This window comes from Notolabrus celidotus, chromosome 14 (assembly GCF_009762535.1).
Source record: "Notolabrus celidotus isolate fNotCel1 chromosome 14, fNotCel1.pri, whole genome shotgun sequence".
Taxonomy (NCBI): Eukaryota; Metazoa; Chordata; class Actinopteri; order Labriformes; family Labridae; genus Notolabrus; species Notolabrus celidotus.
This window is the reverse complement of record NC_048285.1, coordinates 22093698-22105876: the sequence shown is the minus strand read 5'-3', so window position 1 is coordinate 22105876 and position 12179 is coordinate 22093698. Positions and strand designations below refer to the sequence as shown.

Below are 12179 nucleotides of genomic sequence, written 5' to 3'. Positions count from 1 at the left end.
TGCTCGTCTTTCTCCAGCTGCCGGAGTTTCTCTGAGTTTTACAAACGTTGCCTCCTGGGGTGACTATCTCTTTATGAGGTCCAATTTGCATAGAGTCGAGCTTCTCATTGTGTCAGGCAGCTCAGAGTGGTTTGTGTGTGTTTTATGATACACAGCGCCCTTTTATGAGTCCTTGCTGAATTCATTTTTGGCTACAAGACTGCATTACTCATTCACTTATACACGCACATGAGCGCCATCAACAGAACTCATTCACAGCAAACAGAATCCCCCTATAGTCACACAGATGTGGATATGTATTACGTCTTTGTTTTAGGACAACCAAAGACACTTCCAGGCAAATGGCTCCTGCTCTAATCGTGCTCTCTGACAGAGTCTGTCCTCATCCTTGGGGCTGTCCTGTGATCCACTATCAGGCCCAATCCCAGATTATCCGGCCCCAGCTGCAGGAGTGGTAGAATGGCTTCATTATGTGTCTGATGAAGGAGGCGATGGAAAGAGAGCGGTCTGAGCGAGTGACTTCTCCTATCAGAGTCGTCTGCAGCCCACAGCTTATCAGTGAGAAATATGACAGGCTACGTTTGATAGACAGTCTAGAGTCTCTGGAGTTCTCCCTGTAAGAGGTTGCTGGCCTTAACGACACCAATTCAACAAGACAAAAAGTCAGCGGCTATGTTAGCTGTGTGGCTGTAGGCTGAGAGCTCAAAGTTTATGTCAACATGCTATCATGGCATGCACATTTCCCAGTCGTGTTTTGATCATTGGCTTGGAGAGCTTACAGGGTGCATGCAGAGCTATTATCCACAAGACTGCTGTTCAAGTCCCACAAATAATATTTTATACCTTTACTTAACCCAAAGCAGCAGTGCTGGTGCCTCAAACTAACCTTGTGAGGGGTTTATGTTTGGAAACAGTGCCCATTAGGGATGTAACGTACCAGATTTTGGTGGTACGTTTATAATCTGAGAAATAATCACGGTTTCATGATCAACGATTCATACATTTCATAACTTTTTTTGAGGGTCCTTCCCCAGAAAATTTGGAGAGCCGAACATTATTTGTATTCTGGAGTATTCTTATGCACCAATTTGTCATCAGAAATATTTCATTAAAATAATGAATGTTTAATACTTGCTGGATGAAGGTCAAATTTTCTAGAAGAATGAAAGTGTCAACATCCACATGTTAGTCTGATGCTTATAAAGACAAAGGGAAGATTGATGTTCAGCTTAACTGTACAGTACCTCATTTTACAGAATTAAGACTGATCCAGATTTTAACACAATAGTCCATTCCAGTTGGAAAAATATTTTGAGTTTATCCAATATGGAGCTTATTATGTATTTTTCAATACCATCGTCATGTCTGGAAAACAGTTATCAATGTCAAGCTATTGGTTGGGCTTATACTTTGGACAAAAACAGCAGGTTCAAGCATTCCCTGGTACCAGAAAGTCCTAAAGGCAAACTTTGAGGAAACTATCCAATCACATGAGAGGAGGGCAGGATTTTGCAAAGGTCTTTGCATGCCAACATTCTCATATTAGCTCTAATAAATAGTGCTAAAGCTAACAGGATGTTTTGCAGGAATTCATACATAAACCAAAGGATTTAACATTGCTTCCCGTGTAAGATATACTGTAATAGCCTCCTACAAGCTGAAGACACAGATGGATCAGTCTGGCTCTCCTACAGTAGCTGTTCTTGTGTGGTAACATTAACCATACCTCAAAAGTTCATCCTTAGCTTTCTGTGTATCCTCCTTTCATACACAGAAATGATAACGATAAGACTGCAGGGGTGTGCATCCCTTGTGACCGAGTAAGAAATTAAACACATCACACTGCCCTCAGCTATTTGTCACAAATTCCAGAGTTACAAGTTATTACAAGCAACTGATAATGTTAACAGGGGGAAATGGATTGAATATGATTACAAGCCTGCCAAGATGTGTGTAATGGATCAGAGTGATGTATTTGTTGTCTAACTTAGAAAATTCATTTGAGCACTGGAGTTCAGTCTCAGCGTTTGGATCAGTGTGCGAGACGAAATAGTCTCAACTCAAAGTTCAACCTCTTCTGAAGCTTCAAAGCAAATCTAAGAGTCACCTAGGAACATGGGAATTGCCCATGATAACACACATTACATACAATATGAGTGAAAATTTATAACAACTGAAATCTAAAAAAAAAAAAAAACCTGAGTTCCATTTTTGAATGTTTTTAAATCTGTACACTCTGTATGTTAGAGGTCAACGACCTTAACAACAGGTAAATATCCAAACAACTGTGGCAGAGTTTGCTCCTTCTGTGAGGTAAAGGGCTGTCATTTTTATAAGTAGTATAAAAAATTAAAAGAGTAGTTTGAAAATTTTAATCCAGGGAAAATCCCTCCAATTAATGGAGATTAATTTTCCTTCTCACGTAACACCTGAGCAGACACACACACAACTTTGGCACAGACTTCAGAGGATAAAGTGCAGACATTTAATGCCTTTTAATTACTCATCTCACATATAGTAATTAGTCAGCTGTGGGATATACCTCCCATGTTTTGACTCTCCCCGTCTCTCCCATTCATGATCCCTCCCTCCTTTTCTCCCTCCACACACGCTCACATCAGGTTTGCATGACGCAGGCTTGGCCCGTGCACCACAAAACACACACAGAGCTGGTAATTACACTGGTTAGATGGTAGTAATGACAGAGTTAGCGGAGGAGTGCAGCTTCCAGAGGAATGCGTGTGCTTGATGTGGAGGAGGTGCCTGCTGATGATTCTGCTGCATGCTGGTACGTCAGAACCAGTGCAGGCAGACCTGAGATCAGTGAGGAGCTGTAGCAAACGTACAAGGGCTCAGAGAGACCTGGAGAGTGAGGAGAGAGAGACCTGCCATATGTTTAAGGCTCTGCAGTTGCCAGAACAGAAAGCGGTTTAATTACACTGAAGATTAAAGGAGGGATGTGAATCAGCAGGCAAAAGTCAAAGAACAAGACGCACACTCAAAACAAAAGGCTTCTGAAAATCTACGACGACGCTGGAAAAAAACACAGACTTTTACTGCCTACAATATGTGGAGGCAGCTCAGATGGATTTTAAAACATGTTGTAAAACCTCCCAAAATGAAAAGGAATCAAAATCCACATCCGTATAAAAACATCAGCAGCAGTTACTAAGTGTTTAAATTAAGCAGCAATGCCAGAGCGCTTGCTAGATTATGGGCTGGCTTGACGAACAGATGGTGGTACATATGACTGGCAGATGGCAGACAGGAGCACGACACTGTAATACAGCACAATACAACACTGGCAGCACTAACGGCACCCTGTCTCTTCTGAAGGAGAGGACAGACCATGTGGGGCTGCCATCGGGTCAGCCTTGACCCCGAGCTCAACCTGAACAAACTCAATCTGAGGTCACCGAAGTCAGAACAACAAACATCTCAAAGGTTATTAGAGGTTATAAACGGAAGACAGAAGCTTACATAAAAATACCCTCAGGTCATGTGAGATTGTTTGTAAGGTGGGTTCCGTTGGCACTCAACGTGTACTTTTTTTTTTTTTTTTACACTTTTTGTCATCAAGAGGAAATGAAAAACAAAGCTGTGGATTTCTGATTTGGCCGGAGTCACACTAAAAACTTCAAACTTGAATTGCTTGCGCCACAAAGGAAAAATCAAACACGCCTTGAGCTTTAACACAATATCATCTTCAAACAGTGCAAAATAAACAAAACATAGTCCGAAGCCTTTAGTTACACAAGTTTAATATTAAAGCACAAGGCCCAACACATTCAAAGGACTTGATCTGAACTGAGAAACTAAACTCTCAAGAGCTTTATGAAGAATCAAATGCTGAGTTCAAGCCCACAGGGGAAGCTTTTCACAGAGGGGTGACTGCAGTGACCACTCAAAGTATTCAAAGGGTTGGAGTTAAATATAAGATGCTGATTGAAATTCAGTGTTAATGGACCTAAAGGACTGGACCCAAGAAGACTCAAAACTGTTCTAAAAGATGTGTATAATCAGTGCAGTGAGCTGTCTCGCACACTCAGTGAAGTTCAGGTTCATTTTTGCTGAGGAGAGCAGATGAAGATCCTTTCAATGAGAGCTTCCAGGATGACCGCAGGTGTCTCTCTGCATTTTTCTGATGTGATTATAAAACCAATCTGCTTTCTCTTCGACAAGAACAGATTTGATAGACAAATTTGTTGAACTGGTGTCAAACATGCCAAATGAAAAATGCTTGAAAAGCAGTATAAAAGAACAAAATGCCTTTTGCTACAACAATGCAAGCAAGGATATCAGTCAGATCAGCAAGCTCATGTTTGTTTGCTCTGGCTGCTGCATCTGGTCCTCTCTCTGCTCAGACAGATTTAAATCAGGCCTGATTTGGGTCCGGCCAATCCAGACCCATTTATCTAATTTGAAGTGGGCTTGAGAGCTAATGGGCATTTTTGTTTTTGTTGCTATTCATGTGGAACAGTCATATGCTAAAATATAGGTATAAAAAACAGAGAGACAAGTTAAAGCTGCTGTTGGTAGTCACAGAGTAAACATCTGTTCAGAGAGAGGGACTTCAAATGTCAACACTATCCCTCCCAACCAGATTTCCTCTTAGCCCCCCAACACAGATCAGCATGTGCAGTCATGAAAGGGCCGGACTCATAACCAATTGGAGGACGTTGTAGGAGCCGCCCCTTAACCAATCAAGACAGAGGATTGGAGATTAGATATGATTGGTCCATCATAACGGGAACAAGGGGAATAATAACATTGCTTGATACAAAGGTATTGGAAAACGCAGAGATTTCACAATAGTCTCAAATAACTCCACTTACTGATGAGTACTGATGGGCATTAAGACCTCTTCTCCAAACCCAGCAGAAAAAAAGCAACGTTTTTTTACACCATTCCTACCAGCAGCAGCTTTAAGTCTAGTACTTGATATTAAATCCTGTCAAAAAACTGTGTGACAAGGCCAGGAATGGGTTCATGATGCAGTTTTTCCATTTTTTTTTTTTAATTCTCTGAGTTCATTTTCAACCCTAAGAGAGGAGCTTGCCTCATGTTTTTAACAACAGATATGCTTTTATTTTGAAAGGACACAAAAGGTACCTCGGCCAAATCGTAAAGATACACTAGTGAATTTTAACAGCTAAAACAATGATATCGATTAACAGTTAAAGAGATGTTGGATGCATCAGCACCCCCTGAAGAGGCATAAACTTTTATGTCGTCGTATAGTCCCCTCTCTTTCTCTCTCTCTCTCCCTCTCTCCCCCTCTTCAGCAGAGTAGGTTTTAAGACACTACTTGCGACACGTGAGGAGTAGAGAAAAAGAGCGAGAGATGTGCAGGGAAAGCTAGGAGTGCATCCTTAACTGCAACATTTCATCTTCTGCCGCCCTGTCTTTTGCTACTGATGTGAGAAATGTCACAACATCAAGGAGGATAGTGCCCTCTGCTGATGAAAAGGGGTATTGTAGTTTTCATCTCACCAATTTGAAACGTCTCGTATGTGTGATTATTTTCAACTACTCCAAAGTGTTGTTACACATCCCAAGAAAGGGTAGAAAATGTAAGTCTGGAGTCTCATGGACAAACTCCACTCATCAAGTCTCCAACACATCCATGAACAACAAAACTCCACAGGAAACTCTGAAGACAACACTGACATATCAGAACACTTGGCTGGAAGGAAATGCACAGAAGCCTGTGACTCTGGTCTAAATTGGGCTTACAGTCTTTCTGCCTTATCTGGAGGCGACATCTCCCCCTCAGACCGGAGTTTTACTTAGCCACTGCTCTCCCCCATCACCCTGCCTTCCTTCCCTCTCACTCTTCTCCCCCGGCTGCTTCCTCAAGACTCTCCCAACCCGGCTGTCATTGTCTCCACTGATTTCCGTCGACATTGTTATGCTGAATTGCGCTGATGTTGCTAGTGTCACTTCCATCTGCCTGTCCATCCATCAGACTACTGTCCCCCGACACTGACGCAGCTAGTGAGGAGGAGGAAGTAGAAGAAGAAGAAGAGGAGGAGAAGGAGGAGGAAGACGAGGGTTTGGGATGAAGAGAGCAGAACGTGTTTAACAAGTTGAGATTGAAACACCACAAACGCACTACACGACATGAACAAGCGGAGGCTTCCATGTGACGAGCTGAGTGTTTTGCATCTAGTTGGAGGAGCACAGATCATGCAGCCCACATCAACATTCATCATTATTCACTTGTTTGGCTGCGGGAGATAAAGCAGAGGGAGGGTGGTGAGAAAACAAGGAGGAGTTGAGGAGAAACTGACGCCAGGTTTTGATGAGTAAACATTTTTTTGTACTGCAGCTCTTGGTATGATGTTCAGAACTGACAGGTTTGCCAGATAATGCTACATAATCAAATTCATGCCAGAAGAGAAGTTGTCTTCCCATCACGACTCTCATCAGTGCTGCTGAAGGATTTTTCAACCAGGTGGAGACTTGTCAACCAAGGGCTGAAGAAGTTTTGAGGTCTGTAATACAGTAATACTTGAAAAATATCTTCAATAGATCTCTCTGTATGTCACAGTTTTTGGATGAGACGACACAGGATGAATTTGATTTTGGGATACTACATTATTTTTTACAGATCTTATTATATATAGAGAAAGAAGTTGGTTTGTTGTTGCTGTAGAAGTGGACAGTTCATTAGTAAATGAATAGTTTATGAGTATGAAGATGTAGTTTTGGTGAATCCAACAAATAAAAAGTGCCCAAAAACTGAAGATACTTCATCATCTTGTGGCAGAGGCTGTACTACATTAAAATACCAAAACAGGTGGCAACTATCTTACATTGTACCTGCTTTATCTCTAATAAGGTTTTTAATCTGTATTTAAAATCTTACTTTCAGGTTTCTAAAATGAAAGTGTTTTCATACCTGAATCTGTGAGAAGGAAACTCTTATGGACAAATAAGAAAAACAGATATATTCCTAGAAACATTAAAAACAAGTATTTCATCAATTACCGCTAGTATCTTAGTTACAGGTGTGATGGCCCCTGCTTGTTTGTATAAGCTGGTGCTGTTCTCATTTGCATAATGTTTCCTCGAGGTGCCAGGAGTGCTGCTGATTGGCTGCATCCTCTCAGATTTGGCGCACCTGGGCCCGGTGTGCCATCCCTGATAAACGGCCGGCTTCCTGCTACCTCGCACTCTTTCTCACTCCCCCCATGCCAGACCAACTCACACTGTCTGATTACACCATATTCACACACCCACATGCACCCTACTGATGTTACAGATTCTACCTTTAAAAGCACCGAATTCGGTACCCATCCCCACACGTAACGTTAGCACACACAGACAGCTGAAAGTCAGGCTGAAGTACCTCCTCAAACCAAACAACTGTCATTTAAATAATAAGAGGCTTCTGATGACAACAAGTTCAAGACAACAACCAGAAAGAATGTGGACAAAGTACAGGAAATCTGTTATAGTAGAGAAAAAGAACATGATCCTCAGACCATCCATCATGGGACTCCTGGAGCTGGATCCTGTCTGGAGTCAAATTGTCCTTTATAGACCATACTTTACAGAAAGACAGGATTTGATGCTGGGCCATTACCTTGTGTTTCAAGGGGCCCATGTAAATGCATATAGGTGGTAATAGTTGCTCATGCTCAACCTCCTCTACAATGTGAAAAACACTTTCCTACATCATATTGTGGATTTTAATTCCATCTTTGTATTCGAGAGGACCTCAGGGGCCATAAAGCTTCACGCACTGTAAGCCTCTCAGCAAGCAAGAACGTATTTATATTCCTGCATGAAACAGCAAAAGAGGGATTGAACACTCCTTGTAGTCCATATTCCAGACTCATGTCAGTACCATCCTTCTGCCTTGCATCTTCCATTGACCTAATAACGTTTATACTCAATGTCAAGAACAAGCTGGAACAAGAGACTTAAGAGACACATTTGGCAGTCTTTGTGTTTGGATTGGGTGGGTACAGCAGCTCTCCATCATGAAAGAGGGTGTACAACAAGTGACCTGCTTTCCATTATCAGCACTAAATGCAGACAAGGAAGTGCTTTATCTGCTAAATAGAGGAGCAGACAGCTCACCCCATCCAAAGCAGAGAAATATCCAGGTCATCAAGTCTATTAACCTCTTATCAAGTCTTTGGACCTCAGTGAAAAGCCTGACGCTTCAAGTTAAAATGACCAGACAAAGAACGGACACATTTAGAAAGACTGGGACAAAGAAAGTTTCTTAGATAGATTAACCACTAAGTTGAACGCACAAAACTAGAAAAGCAGACTCTCAGGTGAAAGAATGACAACGTCAGAGCAGCCTGCAGATTACAGTGACAGTGACAAGAGAAGTTATAAAAGTAATAGCATTAAGAACCTTTAGCACAAGTTGATGACACCGCCCTGAGACTTATCTTTGGTTTTAAGTAAGGCAGTTAGAGCCTGCCAAAAACCACATGATAAGACCTCAGATTAGAATGAGCTAAATATAAGCTTCTACTTAATTATCTCACACACGCACACCTACACACACACATCTGCAACATGGAATGCACTAAATGTACCTTGCCTCCAGCTGTGCAGTAAGCAGGCGAAGCAGGTGTTTGACGTCACGGTGCAGGAGGTGAAGGCTCAGTGTTTCCCTCTGTGGGAGAAAGGAAGAGAAATGGACATCTTGTTAAACTGGTCACATTTTTTTTCTCTATTTTTATTAGTTATTCATTTTTTTCTTTGCTCTATACATAAAGTGTTTTTTATAGTTTAATTAATATTGCATATTTAGGATATTAAATATGTCTATTGGTGAACATGAAGGGATGCTTTTTATTGCATTGTTTTTTTCTAGATTAACTGTGTGTGTTGGTAATAACAGAGCAGCTGTACTCATTTCCACGCTCATCGGGTCATCCTCACAGACATGTCTATTGTTTGTCAGGAGTCTGAACAGAGATGCCCAGGGCAGTCTTACTGCAGCGCTTCTGTAGTATAAACACAGTTGAAAACACACGCTGGCACACACACACAGACTGGCTTGCACATAAAACAGAGTATAACACAAATCTTGTGCAGGAATTTATTAATCTGCAAAACCTGCGTTGTTTCAGTATTAGCCCATGTTTTAAAACAGAACCTAAATTTGTGTGCCTATTTATAAAGAGAAGTGCACACACTGATTTTGTTTCAGTCCTGCCTCAACATGACAACCTGAATGGAATACGGGAGGAAGAGTGGAGGTAAAATAAAGAAGGCTGTGCTGTTTGATTAGAGGTCATGGGGCCTAAGAACAGAAAGGGGGGTGGGGGTATAAGTAGGGCATGCAGAGGGGTGAAGTGAGGCCAAAGGAAGGGGGGAGCAGTGGGAATCAGCAGACATGATATCCTGAGGGGGAAGCCAATTACTGTCTGACAAATACAGTTCCAATCAATACGGATCAATCAGGGTCTACTTACCCTGCAACAGTAAGCATACTAACTATATGTCTTTGGCGTTTGGAGGGAAAGTGGGGGGTTGGGGTAATACGGGTCAGAGATAGAGTGAGTCTCTACACACCAAAAGCAGCATGTCAGTGCTTAACAAATTAGCAGCGTCAGCGTGGATTTAAAGCTCAGGCTTCACTTCGCTACCCCGAGGCTGAAATTAAAAATGTAAGTGAAAACTTCCGAAGCATGGCCGACTTTGAGCTACAGACCCCGGCTCTAAAGTGATAATAATGTGCAGTACAGCTATTTGTCTGTTTGCATTATCTCACATGCATACTTAAAATCGAGGACACATTTTGCTACGGTGAAATCCAATCAAACAAACACAAACATACATAAAACATCTCTCGAGAGCCGCAGCGATAAAAGCGTCCGACTGCAGTTAAATCAAGTTGACAATAAGCGAGAAGCATGTGACAGGTGAGGAGCATTTAGTGGTACAGATAAGAGTTGGTTTAATATTTTACATCAGATTGAACACTAAAGAAAGCACACTGTTTACTAGTTCAGATGTAGGAAAAAGTTGACTCAAAATGCTGTTCGTCAGTACTCCTGCTCTTCTTCTGTAAGTTATGATCTTGATGCTGGGGAGCACTTCACCCATTGGTCACATTTAAGGCGTTTTTCCACCGCAGGAACTTCACCCCGGAACTACGTGCATTTCGACCAGAGGAACCAGGGTCTAAATTTAGTTCAGGGGTAGATAATCTCCCCCCTTAAACGCCCCTGCTTGGGGGGTAGTACTTTTCAAACGTCCTGGGACTTTCAGTTGAACGTAATGGTGTTTGTGGAGTTTACACAGTTGTTGAAACACAGAGGGAGTTCCAGGGAATGCATACTAGTTAAATTTTTTATTAAGATTTCAAATTATTATTCAATATAATTTTTTTTCTCCATACGTCACTGGCCTGATTTGCACAATCTACCCGGGACTTCAGCCTGCGGTCGAAACGCAGACAACAATGGGGGCACAGGAACCTTTTAGTTCCGGGGAAAGAAGTTCTGGGGGCTAAAACACCTTTACAAACAAAGCAAGCTAAGTGGTTGGAAGCTAAACACCAGGAAAGAAAGGAATCCTACAGACATTGCTTGTAAACCACATTGACACGCCACAAAAACACTGCCTCAGAGTTAAATCATCACCTTTGTGACACAGGCTCCACTGGAAATGTTTGGTGTGAGGATCAGAGAGCTGGTATTTTTGGTCTAGCACCCGTACTGGTAGACTAAATCTCACTTATTTCTATTTTAAATGTCAGTAAAACTTGAAGGGAGAGATGCTGGATCTGTAACAGTACATAAACAAGGGTCTACTGGTTCTGATGATTGCCTGATATTGCAGTTAAGGTCTCCAGACACACGGCAGACCAAGTCCGACAAAGTATTCATGAGCGCCAGGATGAAGACAAATGACCTCTGCGGCCTCAAACATCAGCACATCTGAACATCGCTGCACCTTTAGGTGAAACAGCATGAAGCGAGCTCAGACCAGAGCCGGGCTCAGAGCAGATGTCTACACGTGCCCGTCTGTGGAGAAACTTCGCAGTAAATTTAGTCGTGGAGTCGCTCTCTGTGGCTCTGACTCCTGCCAGACAGAATAACTGTCACACAGCCAAAACACAGTTGGCTTACTCCTCGTGTGTGCGTGTGTGAGCGTGTGTGTGCAGGGTTTGCTTTCAGGACAGCAGGTCTGAGAGTTTAGCGTTAATATTTCTATAAATAAATCAAATTGTCTGCTAGAAGAGACATGCAAATCAAAGACAACCACTCCTGATGGGATAAAGGGAGACGTCTGCTTCTTCACCATCACTGGCTTCATATTGTGATTACGATGGGATTACTGTCACAACTCTGACGCATGAATATTTCACAGCATTTGCTGAGTCAGGACTCCTCCTGAGTTCAGCCTGCTAAAGTTTTACACACACGCTGAGATGAAAAAGACTGTGCTCTTATCAACAAGGCTGAAAAGTTGTTACAATTCCCCTGCAACAGAGTAATGTGTTTGAGAGATTCATCACATGAAATCCGTGCCTGTAATTCAGCCAAAGGAGGCAGATTTTTAATAATGGTTAGTTAAAGCAATGACTTAACTTTTTATTTCATCTTGCAACATTATCTCCCTCATGCTTTCCAGCTTGGCAGAGAAACTGTGCAGCCTAAAAACGTCCAGAAGATACAAAAATGCTCCCTTCTTTACTGCAAGCCTCTCACTCAGACACTGCTCTCAACCGTACATGTCAAAGATGCAGCTTGATTTAAGCAGCAGTCACTGCACTCTTCTTTAATGTAGTGTGTTTATGCACACCTTCTCTGCTGTTGTCTGTAGCACACATGCTGCATTAGAGGGAGGAAACCCCCTGCAGAGAGGGGTGGGCAGCCCCATTCACACTCCAACACTGGGAGGTGGGGACTGCCACGCTTTCATCCTCACACATATCTTGTTCTCCTGCACGCCCCTCTGTTCTCTCCTTTGCTTCTTGCCGTCTTATCCAATTTGAATTCAAATGAAGTAATTAGGATGTTCCTTTGACATGCTGCTCTGAAGCTCTATTAGGACGGAGGTGGATGTAGTCAGGAATGATGGAGGAAAAGCGACTGAAAAAGCAGAATAAAGCCATATTTAGAATCAATTTTAAAGGGGACATATCATGCTTTTTTCATCAATATATATTGGTCTAAGAGGTCCCAAAAACATGT

The 12179-nt window shown here is 42.2% G+C and overlaps 1 protein-coding gene across 1 annotated transcript in view; it reads right to left on the bottom strand.

The window, feature by feature from the left end:
• The window catches only part of sipa1l3 (signal-induced proliferation-associated 1 like 3), a 79345-nt gene that overhangs the window by 28673 nt on the left and 38493 nt on the right, over positions 1-12179 (bottom strand). Inside the window, 1 exon segment of the mRNA XM_034700916.1 lies at positions 8565-8644. The gene's annotated coding sequence lies outside the window, so the exon portion shown is untranslated.